General features: G+C 44.8%; 1 protein-coding gene and 1 long non-coding RNA gene across 3 annotated transcripts in view; one reads left to right on the forward strand and one right to left on the reverse strand.

The window, feature by feature from the left end:
- The window catches only part of ZFHX3 (zinc finger homeobox 3), a 316,950-nt gene that overhangs the window by 79,445 nt on the left and 222,468 nt on the right, over positions 1-15,037 (reverse strand). The gene's annotated exons all lie outside the window — the stretch shown is intronic.
- Positions 11,304-14,642, forward strand: LOC134731698 (uncharacterized). Its single transcript, XR_010114172.1, has 3 exons — positions 11,304-11,511; positions 13,876-14,001; positions 14,319-14,642. It is a non-coding gene; the product is annotated as an uncharacterized lncRNA (long non-coding RNA).

The following is a 15,037-nucleotide window of genomic DNA, read 5'->3' on the forward strand; positions in this document are numbered from 1 at the left end:
AAATTAGCCGGGTGTGGTGGCACGAGCTTGTAATCCCAACTACTAGGGAGGCTGACGCACAAGAATTGCTTGAACCCGGGAGGCAAAGGCTGCAATGAGTCAAGATCGTGCCACTGCACTCTAGCCTGGGCAACAGAGTAGGACTCCATCTCAAAAAAACAAAACAAAAAAAAAAGAATAGATAGAACTGGAATTTTCTGTTTCATTGTCTGTGTCCTCCCCTCCCTGAGACCACATGCTCTGTGGGGAGGAACTGTGTGACTCCCTGTATACCATGCAACTTCAAGGGAAACCAATCACGTTAGGCCACTGCTGAATACCTCCAAGGGTTTCCCATAGCACTGAAACCCCAAACTTAGGACCCTGCTTACAAAGGTGGGTCTGGTGGTAGGTGCCACCCACCTCAGCCCTCCCTAGGACACCAACTGCACTGGCCTACCTTCTGCCCCAGGGCCTTTGCACCAACCAGGCCCTAAGCCTGCTGTGTTCCCTGCCTTCTTCAAGGTCAAGTCAGGTCACAGCCTAAATGTCACCACCTTAAAGATTTAGCATTTAACCTGCCTTTGCAGTATTCAGGGTAAACAAATACTTAATGGGGAAAGCTTTCCCTTGATAAGGAGTAGCCCAGCTAGTAAGTGAAGAAATAATAGAATGAGAATATCATCATTTTGCCAGCTCCAAATAAAATAGGAGATTTGGGCAATGATCATCAATGGCTAACAACATCACAAAAGAATCACTGAGACATCATGAATCTCCTGATCAGATACACTGACTAACACACCTGAAGCAGCCATGGAGAAAAAGTAAAACTGCCCCTAAATCAGATCAAGTGTCTAGATGTAACTGTCAGTTCACAGAAAACACAGGGGGACAGAACAACATGTTAAACAATGCTATGGGGCTATAATCATCAAAACATCCAAATCCAGACTGCAGGGATCCTACAGGATATATGATTCAGTTTCTTCAACCAAAATTGCAAGGAAGGAAAAAAAAGGTTAGAAGAGGAACATACAGGTAAAGAGACTTTAGAGACATACCAATTCATGTAATGTGAACACCATGTTGGCATCTGGATTTAAACAAAGCAACTATCAAAAAACACATGTATTAGGCTGGGTATGACAGCTCACACCTGTAATCCCAGCACTTTGGGAGGCCAAGGTGGAGGACTGCTTGAGCCCAGGAGTTTGAGACCAGCCTGGGCAACAAAGCAAGAACCTGCCTCTACAAAAATGAAAATTAAAATACATAAAAATAATCTACGTATTAGGGAATTTTTAAGATGAACTCAATATTTGATGATTCCATGAATTTATAATTTCTAGGGGTCTGATATTGCAGTCTTGTTAAAAAAAAAAAAGACAGATACAGGTCAGGCGTGGTGACTCACACCTGTAATCCCAGTGCTTTGGGAGATCAGGGTGGGAGGATTGCTTGAGCCCAGGAATTCAAGACCAACTTGGACAACACGGCAAAACCTCATCTGCACTAAAAAAAAAAACAAAAAAATAAAAAAATAAAAAATAAATTTTAGCCAGGCATGGTGGTGCGTGCCTGTAGTCCCAGCTACTCAGGAGACTGAGGCAGGAGGATGGCCTGAGCCTGGGAGATCAAGGCTATAAAGAGCTATGATCATGCTACTGCACTCCAACCTAGGTGACAGAGACAGACAGCAGACAGAGAGAGAGACAGAGAGAGAGGAAAGAGAGAGAGAGAAAGAGAGAGAAAGAAATATGGATGAAATGATATAACCAAGATTTGTTTGAAGATAATTGAGTAAAGGGAAGCAGGGAGTGAGGGGTAGTGTATAGATGGAACAGGACTGGCTGTGAGTGGGTATCTGCCGAGGATGGATGATGGGTTCATGGGGTCTGGTGGTTCATGCTCTACTTACGGATATGTTTAAAATTATCCAACACAGGAACACAGAAGGTTTATTTTTTTTAAAAAAGTTCCTTCCTTCTGCACTTTGGGAGGCCGAGGTGGGTGGATCACGAGGTCAGGGGATTGAGACCATCCTGGCTAACATGGTGAAACCCCGTCTCTACTAAAAATACAAAAATTAGCCGGGGGTGGTGGCTCCTGCCTGTAGTCCCACCTACTTGGGAGGCTGAGGCAGGAGAATTGCTTGAACCCGGGAGGGAGAGGTTGCAGTGAGCCAAGACAGCGCCACTGCAGTCCGGCCTGGGCGAAAGAGCGAGAATCCGTCTCAAAAAAAGAAAAAAAAAAATTTCCTTCCTTGACTATCCCTCTACAACAGGTACCCCATCAACCCCTAGTCACCCATCTTATGTTTGATTTTAATTCTTTACCTGACCCTTATATTTTTTTCTTTTGATTTACTCCTCATAAGCCCTTCTTGATGTAAGCTGCACAAGAGCTGGGGCCTGGCCACCCACATTGACCACCATGTCTCTAGGGCTTTGAAGATACCTGGCACATGGGAAGCTTCATTAAATACACATTAGAAAACACAGAAGCACATGTACAAACAAGACCACATCAATCATTCAGTAGCAACTCAGGGCGTCGCACTCTCTTGTCTTTGCAGGAAGTCTTGAGGGGGCGTTCATCGCCCGTCTTAGGAAGATGTGAAAGTATTCCCGGGCCACCCAAACAGTTTAAGCATTGTATCTTGGCAACAGACTGTCATGTATCAATAGACACACACGTAAAGCTTTGAAGTCTTTCTCTAAACTTGTGAATGAAGCACCAAATACCATGGACAGAGCAGCAGTTGACCTCTCAGGTGGCCCACACTCCTGGGCCTCACTGCATGGCCACCCATGTTATCGATCAGCTGGTCACATAGTGGCACATCAGGACCACCAATTCCAATCCTAACAGCTATGGCCTATATCAGAAACCAGCCAAGAATGAAAGCCATCGATCATCTACATGACAGGCTATTTGGAAACATCCAGATGTTAGAGTTTTGAAGATGATGCCTAGGGCAATCTAATGGAAGTGTTGCTCAATTTGAGTTGTGATGATGCCACCTGAAAAATGAGACTGTCCTGTAATCCTGGAGGATGCAAAGAAAGATGTGGGCCAGTGCATTTCCAGCCAAGAGAGCCCGAATGGGTGTTAGGTGAGGCCAATATTCCTCTCCAATGAGGCTATTTTAAAAAGTGGATTTTGCATTCCTGCCTACTGTCAGGATACTGACAGCTGGCTGAACCACCCTAATGAATTGTTTTAAATAGAAGATGAAACATTAACTTAAGAACCTGACAGAGAGGCTTTCACTTTCTTAAGACGAACCTGTGACTTGAAAGAGTCTCACCAACAAGTATTTACGGATGACTTCCATGTGCCCAGGCAGGGCACAAGACTGAGGACTCAGTTGAGAACCAGGTAAGGTCAGAAGGGGAAGAGACCAATGGGAAAAGGGCTTGTGGCTGAGATCCCTCCAAGGTGCCATCCACTAGCCCAGCAGAACCCTCACTATACACATAAACCCGTTCAGCCCCGAGTTGGGCTCTGAGTGCCGTGGATCTGTCTTCACCTTCATGGCGGCCCTGTGCTGGGCCATATCAGGCATTTGGGCTGTGACAGCCCCTTGTTAACAGCAGTGCTTGGCTCGCTCTCTGGTGAGCTCCCAGAATGAACTTGGATCTTGTCCCCACCCAATGTGCCAACCCAAGGGCACACTGACAAGGAGTACGCTGTCATAGGCTATGGGGGCAGGTATAGGAAACAGAAAGAGAAGCCAAGTTTTTGCTACTGAGATGGAGGGTACCTCCCACTACCTGTGACTGGTCAAGGAGGAAGGCTGTGGGTTGGAGGTGGTCAGGGTCACCTCCAAACTCATCACAAATGAGGGCTTCCACCATCAGGACTGGCTCTTCCCAATTCTGCTGCTGACCAAGGCTTCCATATCCACAGAGGAGCCCTCTGTGGGGCTGTGTGCCCTGCAGGTTGAGGTCATGGTTACGCCATTCATGCTCCTTTGAGGCATGAACTCTGGCATAGGGCTCCCCTTGCCCTACACAATGGAGGAAACGCCATGCTGAAGATTCCACATACCACCGGGACAGCCTTAAGTGGGAGAGGGAGACCCGGGACTTCTCTGAGCTCAACATACTCCTTCCACACAAAGGAAACGGATGTACTGAGGTTGCAGCCCAGAAAGATAACGTGATGCGGTCGTGAGATGCCCAAATTGGAAGGAGGAAAAAAAAGGAACAAAGAAATCACTGTGGACAGATGAAATGAAAATCTGGCAGGGCTCTGTCCTAACAAATGATCCTAAAATGAAGTAAGACTAACTTTTCTCCCTTGGCAGATGTACAGAGAGGGAGAGTGAGAGCAGTAGCCAGAGAGAGAGGGTCAGAAAGAAAGAAGATTGCACCCACTATGTGCCAGGCTCCACGCTAAGTATAATGACACTTTATGTATATTCCCTCATTTAATTGTCAAACAAAGATTATTGAGGTAGACCCCCTGAGGGTGCATTTGCGTCCCCTTCTATAGGTAAAAGAATTGAGGCTCAAGAAGGGTGCAAATGGGAGCCCCTGAAACAAACATGTAGACATTTTTTTGTGCATGTGCATTCATGAGCATTCTTCTGGGGTGAGGGATCATTTCTTTCATTAGATTACCTGAAAAGGTAAGAAATCCTCAGGTTATATAACTTGACCAAGGTCACTAAGCTCAGAAAAGCTGGGATCTAAACTCCTATGTGACTTATAAAAGCTCCTGCAACCAGGTCTGATCTGCAAGCCCCCAGTCTTCACTGAGTGAGAAAGAAAAAGAAACACAAGAGTTGAGGAGATGGAAAAAGAAATGAGATGGGCGCTGCGTCTAAGTAGAATGTCCAAGGACATTTACGAGCCATGTCACCTCTTTGAACATCTTCAGTGTACAGAAGTGACATGAACCAACCCCACCACAACCCCACCCATTCCCCATCCACACAGGCACAAACCCACCGACCTGCAGTTCCACCTTAACTGAAGCCAGAGAATGACCTGGAAACAACGGGATAAGCAGGAAATATCCAGATTCCCTAAATTATCGTCTCTCTGGAAGTTCTGCAAAATATGAACAGTCATTATCTTGCCTGTATTGCTTTTCTTGGTTTGGAGAGGGAACCATTTAGAAAGTAATTAAGAGTGCATCTCATTGGCATGAATGTTTCCCACCATGGGCTGAACAAAAGATGATGTGGTAGATCCAGTGTCAAGTCTCACTAAGCCAGCACGAGACTGTCCAGGTGGCATCCTCAACCCCACAGGAAGCTGTCATCTGTGACTCTGCTGGGAAGAAGCTCAGCATGAATTCTACTCTACCAGGTGTCAATAATGTCAGTGTAGCATATTACGTGATTACTCTGAGTGGTTACACAAAATTTAGAAGAAAAAAACTGCACTAACAGCATCACTTACAGAGCAGAACTCTGGAAACGTGCATTTTATGCAATGGAGAAGTGCACTCTGTCTAATCCTAAGCAGGAAGATGAGAACTATTTTTTAAGTGTGTCCCCTTTTATCTGGAAGATGGCAAGACACATGGAACACCTTTCAGAAGACAAAACATGCCAAAATCTAAGACTGTAAGAAGCAACATCGTAATCCCATGCGTTAGTACCCTCATGGAGTACGACTACCCATGAGTAAACTCTTCTTCCATTTATTGTTGACACCAGTTTAAACATGTAATCCACATTTATTTTGATTGGATCATCTATTTTTGCTCTTGTAGTCATTTCCTGTCAAGTTTCTAGCCAAGGCGAAAAGCAGTGAACCCACAGAGTAGACTCTTTGACAGAGAAAAAAAAAAAAAAAAAAAAAAGAAGAAGGGATGCTGTCTGTGTCCACGCACTATTTTCTTGAGGTGGCAGCTTTCCTCTTCTAATGATACCTCTGTTTTACTGCACCAACCAGTTGAGTCGGTTTTTCTGGAAAGTTCTCACCAATCACTGAAAAGGGTGTTTGTGGAGGCAAAAAATGGTGACAATATCAAGAGCCACACAGAGTCTGCCAAGGAACCCATGGGGCTCCAACAAGATGGCGCCCAAGGAAGCATGGAACTGACTGAGCCACTGATGAGTGGGATTGATTCTGGACAAAAGTAATGTAAGACATGATCCCTGCCCCAAGATGTTTACAATTTTAGGGATGAATAGTAAGCAAATATTAAATAATCAGTCAAACGAGGCTGTCCAATCGTTTTGGAATAACATGAGATACATAAACAATACATAAATATAATTGGGTGCAAGGGTCAGTGGTACAGATTCACTGCTATATTCATTTACAAAAGTGGGGAATGAGGGAGGTATGTGTGGTTTTGATGATAACATCATTTTCACCCTCCCTTCTTACCCATTCCTGCCCTTCATCTTGTTCTCTCCCACTTGGAGAATCAGAGCCCATCCAAGGCCCAAGCCCACATCCTCAGATCATCCTTACGTGTGCTCTCTTCCCTATTTCTCCCAGGTGGAACCACCTAAAAACAGCACTGAGTGTCTCACTCTAACCTAGACCCTCTGGCATCCTGCAGAAAGCTTATGTAAGCTTTCCCTCACATTCTTCCATCTTCCATCAGGGAGCCAGTCTTACCCTCTAAAACAAGGGGCGATCAGGTGACTTAGGTCCCCCAGATCTCAGGGCTCTGCACTCCCTAGTGGGGAAAGTCCTTAGTGCCCGTTGGCCCTTGCTTCTCCCCCTCCACCTGTTCGAGCTCTATCTTTGGCTACAACTACATCCCATGACCTTTACATACTGGCATCTTCAGTTTTCAGGGTCCACATCAGCAGGCTTCTTAGGAATCTTCTCCTGTTAGACAGCGAGATTCCTCAGGCACAGAGAGCATCCTGGTCACCTTCGGCACCTCCACCTTGATTGCTTCTCCAGGCTCAGTAGCCCTCTGTTCACCTCAGGAGTTGTGAGAAACGACCCTATTGTACGTACAGCCTTGGAGATTAAAGCAGGAATAATTACCTCCAGAAAGGAAGAGTGGGGCTTGGCAGGAATTCTAAGAATGGACAGGAGAAAAAGCTGACAGTGATTTGACATGAAAGGAAGAAAAATCAGAAGGCTGTATTTCCAAAATCCAAGTAACAGAAAAAGGGTGAAAGGTGGAGAGGAGACCATGCTTTCTGAGCCATCCCAGGGCAAACATCTGCCTTCTCATTCGTTTCCTTCGATAAGGGAGAGAAGATGGAAAGGAAGGCAGGAAGGACTTCAAATTTTTAATAATTTTACTAGAGAAAATGGAAAATTAATCAAATACTATTACCAGGTCTTACATTTAAAAAATACTGGGAGACTAGAAACACGAAACAGCAAGCCTGGCCCCGGAGCCCTCACTTTCCCTTCTGTGCGCTCTTGCAGTTACCAAGCCCTCTGCCATCGTCCTTCAAGGACCAGCCAGCCAGAGCCCTCGCCAACAAAGGCTCAGTTACAGCAGAACACACTGATGAGAGCTAAAGGTGTTTTTTTTTTTCTTAAATAAAAGAGTTAGAAATAAGTTACAATTTATCGTAATACCAACTTTCACATTCCTAAGACCCTGTTACTCAGGCTCTGTCCAAGGTAACACATGATCTTCCTTCTTATTCTGTAATAGTTTCTTTGTCCACTTCCCAAAGACCCCATTCCTCATTTACACCATCAATGATCAGTGACATTTCGGAAAATTCTTCCCAGTCTTTTTAAAGTCCTGGCCTGCTGAATTTCCTAATCATCTAGAAAACTGGGAAGGAGAGTATAGGCTAAAAATAAACCTTAATGACCACCACTTTCATTTGCCAAATATTTCTCCCTATTGATTTTTATTAGCCATTTTTTCAAAATAATCTCATTTAAACAATTCAATTCCTTATTAAATCATCTGCAAGCATCTCCTCACTAGATTCTCATTAATTACAAAGGGAAAAAATAGTAACTTCAGAATGAATAACCCCAGAAGGAACCACCATAACTAACTGACCAAAGCTGATGCCCGCAATAAAGAGACAAATCAATATCATGTATCACATGAAACAAGACATGAGAAAGAACATGCTTTCTTTTTGGCATTTCTACCAAAATACACAGCCTGATTCTAATCATAAGGAAGCATCACACAAACCCAGTTGAAGGATACTTGACAAAATAGCTGACCTACACTCTTCAAATATGTCAAGGTCATAAAAGGGCAAGACTGAGGAACAATGCTAGATTAAAGAATATGGGCCAGGTGAGATGTAATCCCAGCACTTTGGGAGGCCAAAGCGGGCAGATTGCTTGAGCCCAGGAGTTCAAGGCCAGCCGGGGCAACATGGTGAGACATCATCTCTACAAAAACTACAAAAACTAGCCAGATGTGGTGCTGCATGCCTGCAGTCCCAGGTACTTAGGAGGCTGAGGTGGGAGGATCACTTGAGCCCAGGAGGTGGAGGTTGCAGTGAGCCAAGATCTCGCCATTGTACTCCAGCCTGGGTGACAGAGCTACAGAGCTAGACCCTGTCTTAAAAAAAAAAAGAAAAAAGAAAAAAAAAAACGGCCAGGCGTGCTGGCTCACGCCTGTAATCCCAGCACTTCGGGTGGCCGAGGCAGGCAGATCACGGGGTTAGGAGATCAAGACCATCCTGGCTAACACGGTAAAACCCTGCCTCTACTAAAAATACAAAAAATTAGCCGGGAGTGGTGGCGGTGGTGGCAGGCACCCTTAATCCCAGCTACTCAGGAGGCTGAGGCAGGAGAATGGCGTGAACCCAGGAGGCGGAGCTTGCAGTGAGCCGAGATCACGCTACTGCACTCCAGCCTGGGCGACAGAGCAAGACTCTGTCTCAAAACAAAAAAAGTAAAGAATATGAAAGAGGACAGCTGAATATACCTTGTGATCTAAGATATTCTTTTCATACAAAGGATATTATTAGGAAAATTTGAATAAGAACTATAATAACCTAATAGTTTTATAGCAATGTTAGTTCTCTGATTTTGATCATTGTTCTGTGGTTATGTAAAATATCTTTGTTCTTAGGAAATACACACTAACTTATTTTGATGTCAAGGGGCACCATGTGTGAAATTTACTCTGAAATGGTTCCAAAAAAATAGCAATGTGTATATTTCTATTTATTCTCCGTATTTATGGAGAGAGTAAGATTGCGAATGCGAGAGAGAAGTCAAAAAAGGAAATGTGGTAAAATGCTAGTATTTGGGGAATGCAGGTGAGAGAATTTTCTTACTATGTAAAGTACATTACTTTTCTGTAAGTCTGAAATTATATCAACATTTTATTTATTTTTTATTTTTGAGATGGAGTTTTGCTCTTGATGCCCGGGTTGGAGCGCAATGGCGCAATCTCGGCTCACTACAACCTCTGCCTCCCAGGTTCAAGCGATTCTCCTGCCTCAGCCTCCCAAGTAGCTGGGATCACAGGTGCCTGCCACCATGCCCTGCTAATTTTTTTTTTTTTTTTTTTTTTTTTTTGAGACAGAGTCTCACTCTGTTACCAGGCTGGAGTGCAATGGTGCGATCTCGGCTCACTGCAACCTCCGACTCACTGGATTCAAGCGATTCTCCTGCCTCAGCCTCCCAAGTAGCTGGGATTACAGGCCCATGCCACCACGCCCAGCTAATTTTTGTATTTTTAGTAGAGACGGGGTTTCACCACATTGGCCAGAATGGTCTCGATCTCCTGACCTTATGATCTGCCTGCCTCAGCCTCCCAAAGTGCTGGAATTACAGGTGTGAGCCACCACGCCTGGTCTTTTAAAAAATATTTTTAGTAGAGACGGGGTTTCACCATGTTGGCCAGGGTGGTTTTGAACTCCTGACCTCATGTGATCCGCCCGCCTCAGCCTCCCGAAGTGCTAGGATTACAGGTGTGAGCCACCACGCCTGGCCAAATTTTAAAAATTTTTAAGGAATTGGTTGGGCACGGTGGCTCATGCCTGTAATCCCAACACTTTGGGAGGCCGAGGCAGGTGGATCACAAGGTCACCAGATCAAGACCATGCTGGCTAACATAGTGAAACTCTGTCTCTACTAAAAATACAGAAAATTAGCCGGGTGTGCTTGTGGGCACCTGTAGTCCTAGCTACTGGGGAGGCTGAGGCAGGAGAATGGGGTGAACCCGGGAGTCGGAGCTTGCAGTGAGCCGAGATTGCGCCACTGCACTTGCACTCCAGCCTGGGCGACGGAGCGAGACTCTGTCCCCAAAAACAAAAAAACAAACAAACAAAAAAAATTTTAAGGAATTACAAATTGAAATTAAAGTAAGATTCCTAACATCCCCAGTCCAATTATATAATTTTGTATTCTTAAGTATTGCAATTATACATATTATGCATACTTCAGATGATATGCAAATTTCATTTACTACTTATTGTTTCCATATTAAGGAAAATGTTCAATGAAAATAGAGCTCCTATCAGCACTTGCAGTTCCCCTCCAATACAAATAGCCCCAAAATCAATATATTATTCCCATCTTTAAGGCTTTCTTTTTAGTCAGAATTCAACATGTGAAAGTACTCTCTAGGTTCTCAATTTGTTTAAGAGATTATGAGAAAAATAGGAGTTTTCACGTATTTGTGTTTTGCTTTTTTTGAGACGGAGTCTCACTGTGTCATCCAGGCTGGAGTGCAGTGGGGCGATCTCGGCTCACTGCAACCTCCGTATCCCAGGTTCAAGCAATTCTCATGCCTCAGCCTCCCGAGTACCTGAGACTACAGGCACACGCCACCATGCCTGGCTGATTTTTTTTGTATTTTTCGTAGAGAAAGGGTTTCACTATGTTGGCCAGGCTCGTCTCAAACTCCTGACCTCAAGTGATCCGCCCACCTCAGCCTCGCAAAGTGCTCAGATTACAGGCATGGGCCACGTGCCTGGCCATGTATTTGTTTTAAAGAAATCTATGATATTCACACTTACCTACTTGCCTTTCAAAAGATGGTGGGGGTGGGGGATGGGCGAAACTAGACTTCCCAAAGATGGAAGAAAACGGGATTGCAATTTTTGGCCCTGCCCAAGATCCTCTCTTTAGGCAGAATGGCCTGCTCATTGGCTCCCAACCAGAGTCCTGAACTCCCACAACAGCCTGGGGTCCTCTTCCTCTGTCTCTACTGATTTATCTTTCCAGGTTCAGCCTAACCCTCTCCTTAGAGTTTCCCCACCATTCAGCCCAGGAATTCCTCACCCTCGAAGGCCCAGAGTATTTACTTCCTGTTCCACTCTCTGGTACTCACCACAGATCATCTTGAACCCTGTTAACCTTCGATGGGCGTATTTTTCACATCCTTCCAAAAGATCATAGGCTGGGCTCATTTATGCTGTTCTTTTTATATTCCCTCACAGCAACCAGTATTTACAACTAACAGATGTTTAATAAACAGCTGCAAAGCTCAACATGCCCCAATGTTTCCAATGCAAGAATGAAGGGAAAAGAATGCCTCTGAATGACTCTGAAAGCATGCTTGGAGAAAATAGCAAATGTTTCTGCTGCACATTTAGAGGCCCCAGAATATAAATTTGCATTTGCACGACTTCCCTTTTCAATGAGAATTCACGTAAGTTCTTTCATTTTATCTTATTAGTATGATGAGATTTGTTCTTGATGAATCCGTACCACCTCAGCTACTCGTCATCATTCCATTATCCCTACGTGTTTATAGATTTTCCCTTTTATTACTGATTTTATTTTTTCCATCAAGTATAGTTCATATACGAGGTAGTAATTACCAGGTTCTCTACTCCTTACACTTCAAGTTCGCCAATTTTTTTCTGATCATAAAAGCCTAAGTGCCTATTGTCAAAAATCTTGGAAACAGAAAAAGTATGAAGATGAAAATTGTCCATAATCAGTGCTGTCTACATACATACAGATATTTTTAAGGAAACTGTGACAATTATATGTGGTTTTGGGTCTTGCTACCCACCCCTCAGTCTACGGAGCTTGCTTCCATATCCTTAAATATTAATCAAGAACATTATTCTTAATGGCTATACAGATTTCCACCACATAATCGTAATACAGTTTACTTAATCTTCTTATCTTTTAAAAGACGTATGGCTGACATTTCTAATTGCCTTCGTATGTAATAAGCATACTTCCTTGCTAACAGAACACTCACTTTATGCAAAGCACAATATCCTCAGCCAAAAACTGTTGTCTGTTGTGCCCGAGGACAGTCATATGATGCAGTCCCAGCCAATGAGATGTAAGAGAAAGCAAGTGGGCGGGGCTCTGAAGGAAACTTTAAAGAGGTGGTCTATGGTGGCGCATGCACTCTCACCGGCCCCACTTTCTCCCGCCTGGAGCTCAGATCCAGGAGCCATCTTTTTTTCTTTTTTTTTTTTTTTTTGAGACAGAGTCTCACTCTGTCGCCCAGGCTGGAGTGTGGTGGTGCGATCTCAGCTCACTGTGAGCCCCACCTCCTGGGTTCACGCCATTCTCCCGCCTCAGCCTCCCGAGTAGCTGGGACTACAGGCGCCCGCCACCACGCCCGGCTAATTTTTTGTATTTTTAGTGGAGACGGGGTTTCACTGTGTTAGCCAGGATGGTCTCCATCTCCTGACCTCGTGATCTGCCCGCCTAGGCCTCCCAAAGTGCTGAGATTACAGGCGTGAGGCACCGCGCCCGGCCTGGAGGAGCCATCTTTAGACCATGAGGAGGCAACAAGTGCTTGGTAAGAATGGCTACATGGAAAGATAGAAGGAAAGTGGATGTCTGCTGACTCAGTGCAACCTTCACCTCTGCACTTGACTGCCCTCCTCCCAAGGCTGCTTATATAAAGAAAAATGAAACCTCTTTTTTTTGAGACAGGGTCTCGCTGTGTTGCCCAGGGTGGACTCAAACTTCTGGGCTCCAGGGATCCTCCTGCCTTGGCCTCCCAAAGTGCTGGCATTGCCAGTGTTAAGCCACCACACCATGCCCTCCTAACTCACTGAAGCCACTTTGGAGTGTTTCTGTGATCTATAACTCAGTGGTGTGAAACAAAAGAATACCTTTTTGTTTCCCCACCTTCTGCTGTCTTCACAGCCTGTGATACAGCATCAAAAACAAGGACCAAGACCTACACACCACAACTGCTGGGGTCGTCCAGTCCAACCCAGGACAGAAGTCCTGGACAGGAGAGGTGTCAGGTCTCTCTTCCTCTGAAAGGGGGCTGCCTAACCTGTTGATGCTGTGCTCCCATTAAGAAGCTCACAGAGAATGATATGGGCCAGTGTTTGCTCCGTTTTAGTGTTCATACAACTGTAGCTGAGAGTAACCAAGAAAACTGCCCCTTACTGGTTCAGGGAACTCCCATAGAAGAATTCCAAACTTACAGGCCAGTAAGGTGGCCTGGCCGCTCTTCCACCTGGAACACAGCTCACTGAATACGGCAGATACCTGCAGACTGGGGGCAGCCACTGGGCTCTGGGTCCCTTTCCCAGCGGGGAGACCTGGCTTGGTTGTGAGCCTAGCCCTGCAGGGAGGCTGCAGATCCAACACAGCTCCTCTTGGAAGACCTCTGTGCCAGGAGGCACAGCCCAGACGCCCCGGGAATCCCTGAGGGAAACTTCATAAAACATGTGACTATCTACACAGCCTGCTAGAGGCCAGGTCATTGCTCACACGGCTAAGTTGAAGCCTCAGTGCAGTTTCTACTTCATTCAAGGAACTGGAGTTGCAGCTTTCACTAGAAGAGCTGCTTCTCCTTGATGAATAAACCATTCTGCCCATAAAAATGCCATAGAAAGTACTGTAAGCGCTAATGCAGCCAAAAACTTAAAGACTGGTACAGGGTTAACTGAACTGCCACGTTAAGTCAGGTGTAACGAGATGACAATGCTTTAATCCTGCTGCTTAAAACGATGTCTAAAATGTGCAAGTCAAATTTCAAGCCTTTGTAAGAACATAATGGTAAAGATAATTTCATCATTATCAGGTGATGCAACATCCTGCTTGGTCCCAGGGCTGGAATTCCAGTCACGCCTTTGCAGAGTTTTGCAGCCCTGGAAGAGAGGGGAGGCCGCACTGAACACCTGTGATGATAACTCCAGCCCATGCCCAGGTGATTTTTGACAATTGAATTAATGTTGAAATGAGCTTATTTTTCTGTCCTAAAGGGAAAAGGAGCCTAAAATCCTGTTAATCTAGCATCCTAGTTACTCAGTTTCATCATAATTTATAGGATAGTTTTTCTATCCAAAAACTAAGGCTATTTTTATCCCAACTTCGCCGCTTCATAAAACACACGTGCATGCATGCAACTTCAGAGGTTTTGGCCTAAAGCAGGTTTTCAAAATAACCGGGTTCAAATATTTCATTGAGATGGTAGGGGTGGAAGAATCTTATAGAAGCAAATTTTATTGTTCTCTGTAAATTCAGACTTCTTCAGCCACAGATGGCTCAGGGATCCAGTCTCACTTGAGAAACATGATGGAATAAGCCCACAGTCAGAGCTTCTTCTCATTCAGTTTCATGAAAGCTCTGAGCTCCCACAAGTGTCTGCTGGAACTGGACAGGAAGCTTGCAAGATGCTGGCTACGATTCAGCGCAGTCACCGCCTTCCCCAGTCCGCCCGCCATCCCCAGCCATCCAACCACTTCCTCCCCACGAGGCATCGCCCGTTGGAAAGTTTTATTAACCAAATGCTTGGGGGTTTCTGTATATTTATATTACCTCCTCTTCTCTCCTTCTGTTCTACCCGGGCATGTTGAAAAAAAAAAAGTTATGATAAACTTTAATAAAAACAAAATTAAAATGATTAAACCTTTCATATCCTTTAGAGATAATCTCTCTTCTGCTGGCTGGTCCAATCTGGAAGAAAACAAATGTGAACCATAGCTTGCTGCTGCTTTTCAATTTTTTTCCCCCCCTAAAGAAACAAACAGAAAAAGCCGCCTGTGGCCAGATTTTTAAAATAAATTAAATTTGTCCTCACACACGGCAGCCAGGTGTGGTTGAAACATTCTTTCCAGATATCTATGATATATGCCAACATCCTTCCCTCTGGGGGTCTTTCAACGTGAGCCTGACAATCCCAAGGGGAACAGAGATTTGGGGGGAAGAAAGGGGGGTGATTCCAAAATAGCTATTGAAAAAGA

Source organism: Symphalangus syndactylus, chromosome 11 (genome assembly GCF_028878055.3).
Source record: "Symphalangus syndactylus isolate Jambi chromosome 11, NHGRI_mSymSyn1-v2.1_pri, whole genome shotgun sequence".
NCBI lineage: Eukaryota > Metazoa > Chordata > Mammalia > Primates > Hylobatidae > Symphalangus > Symphalangus syndactylus.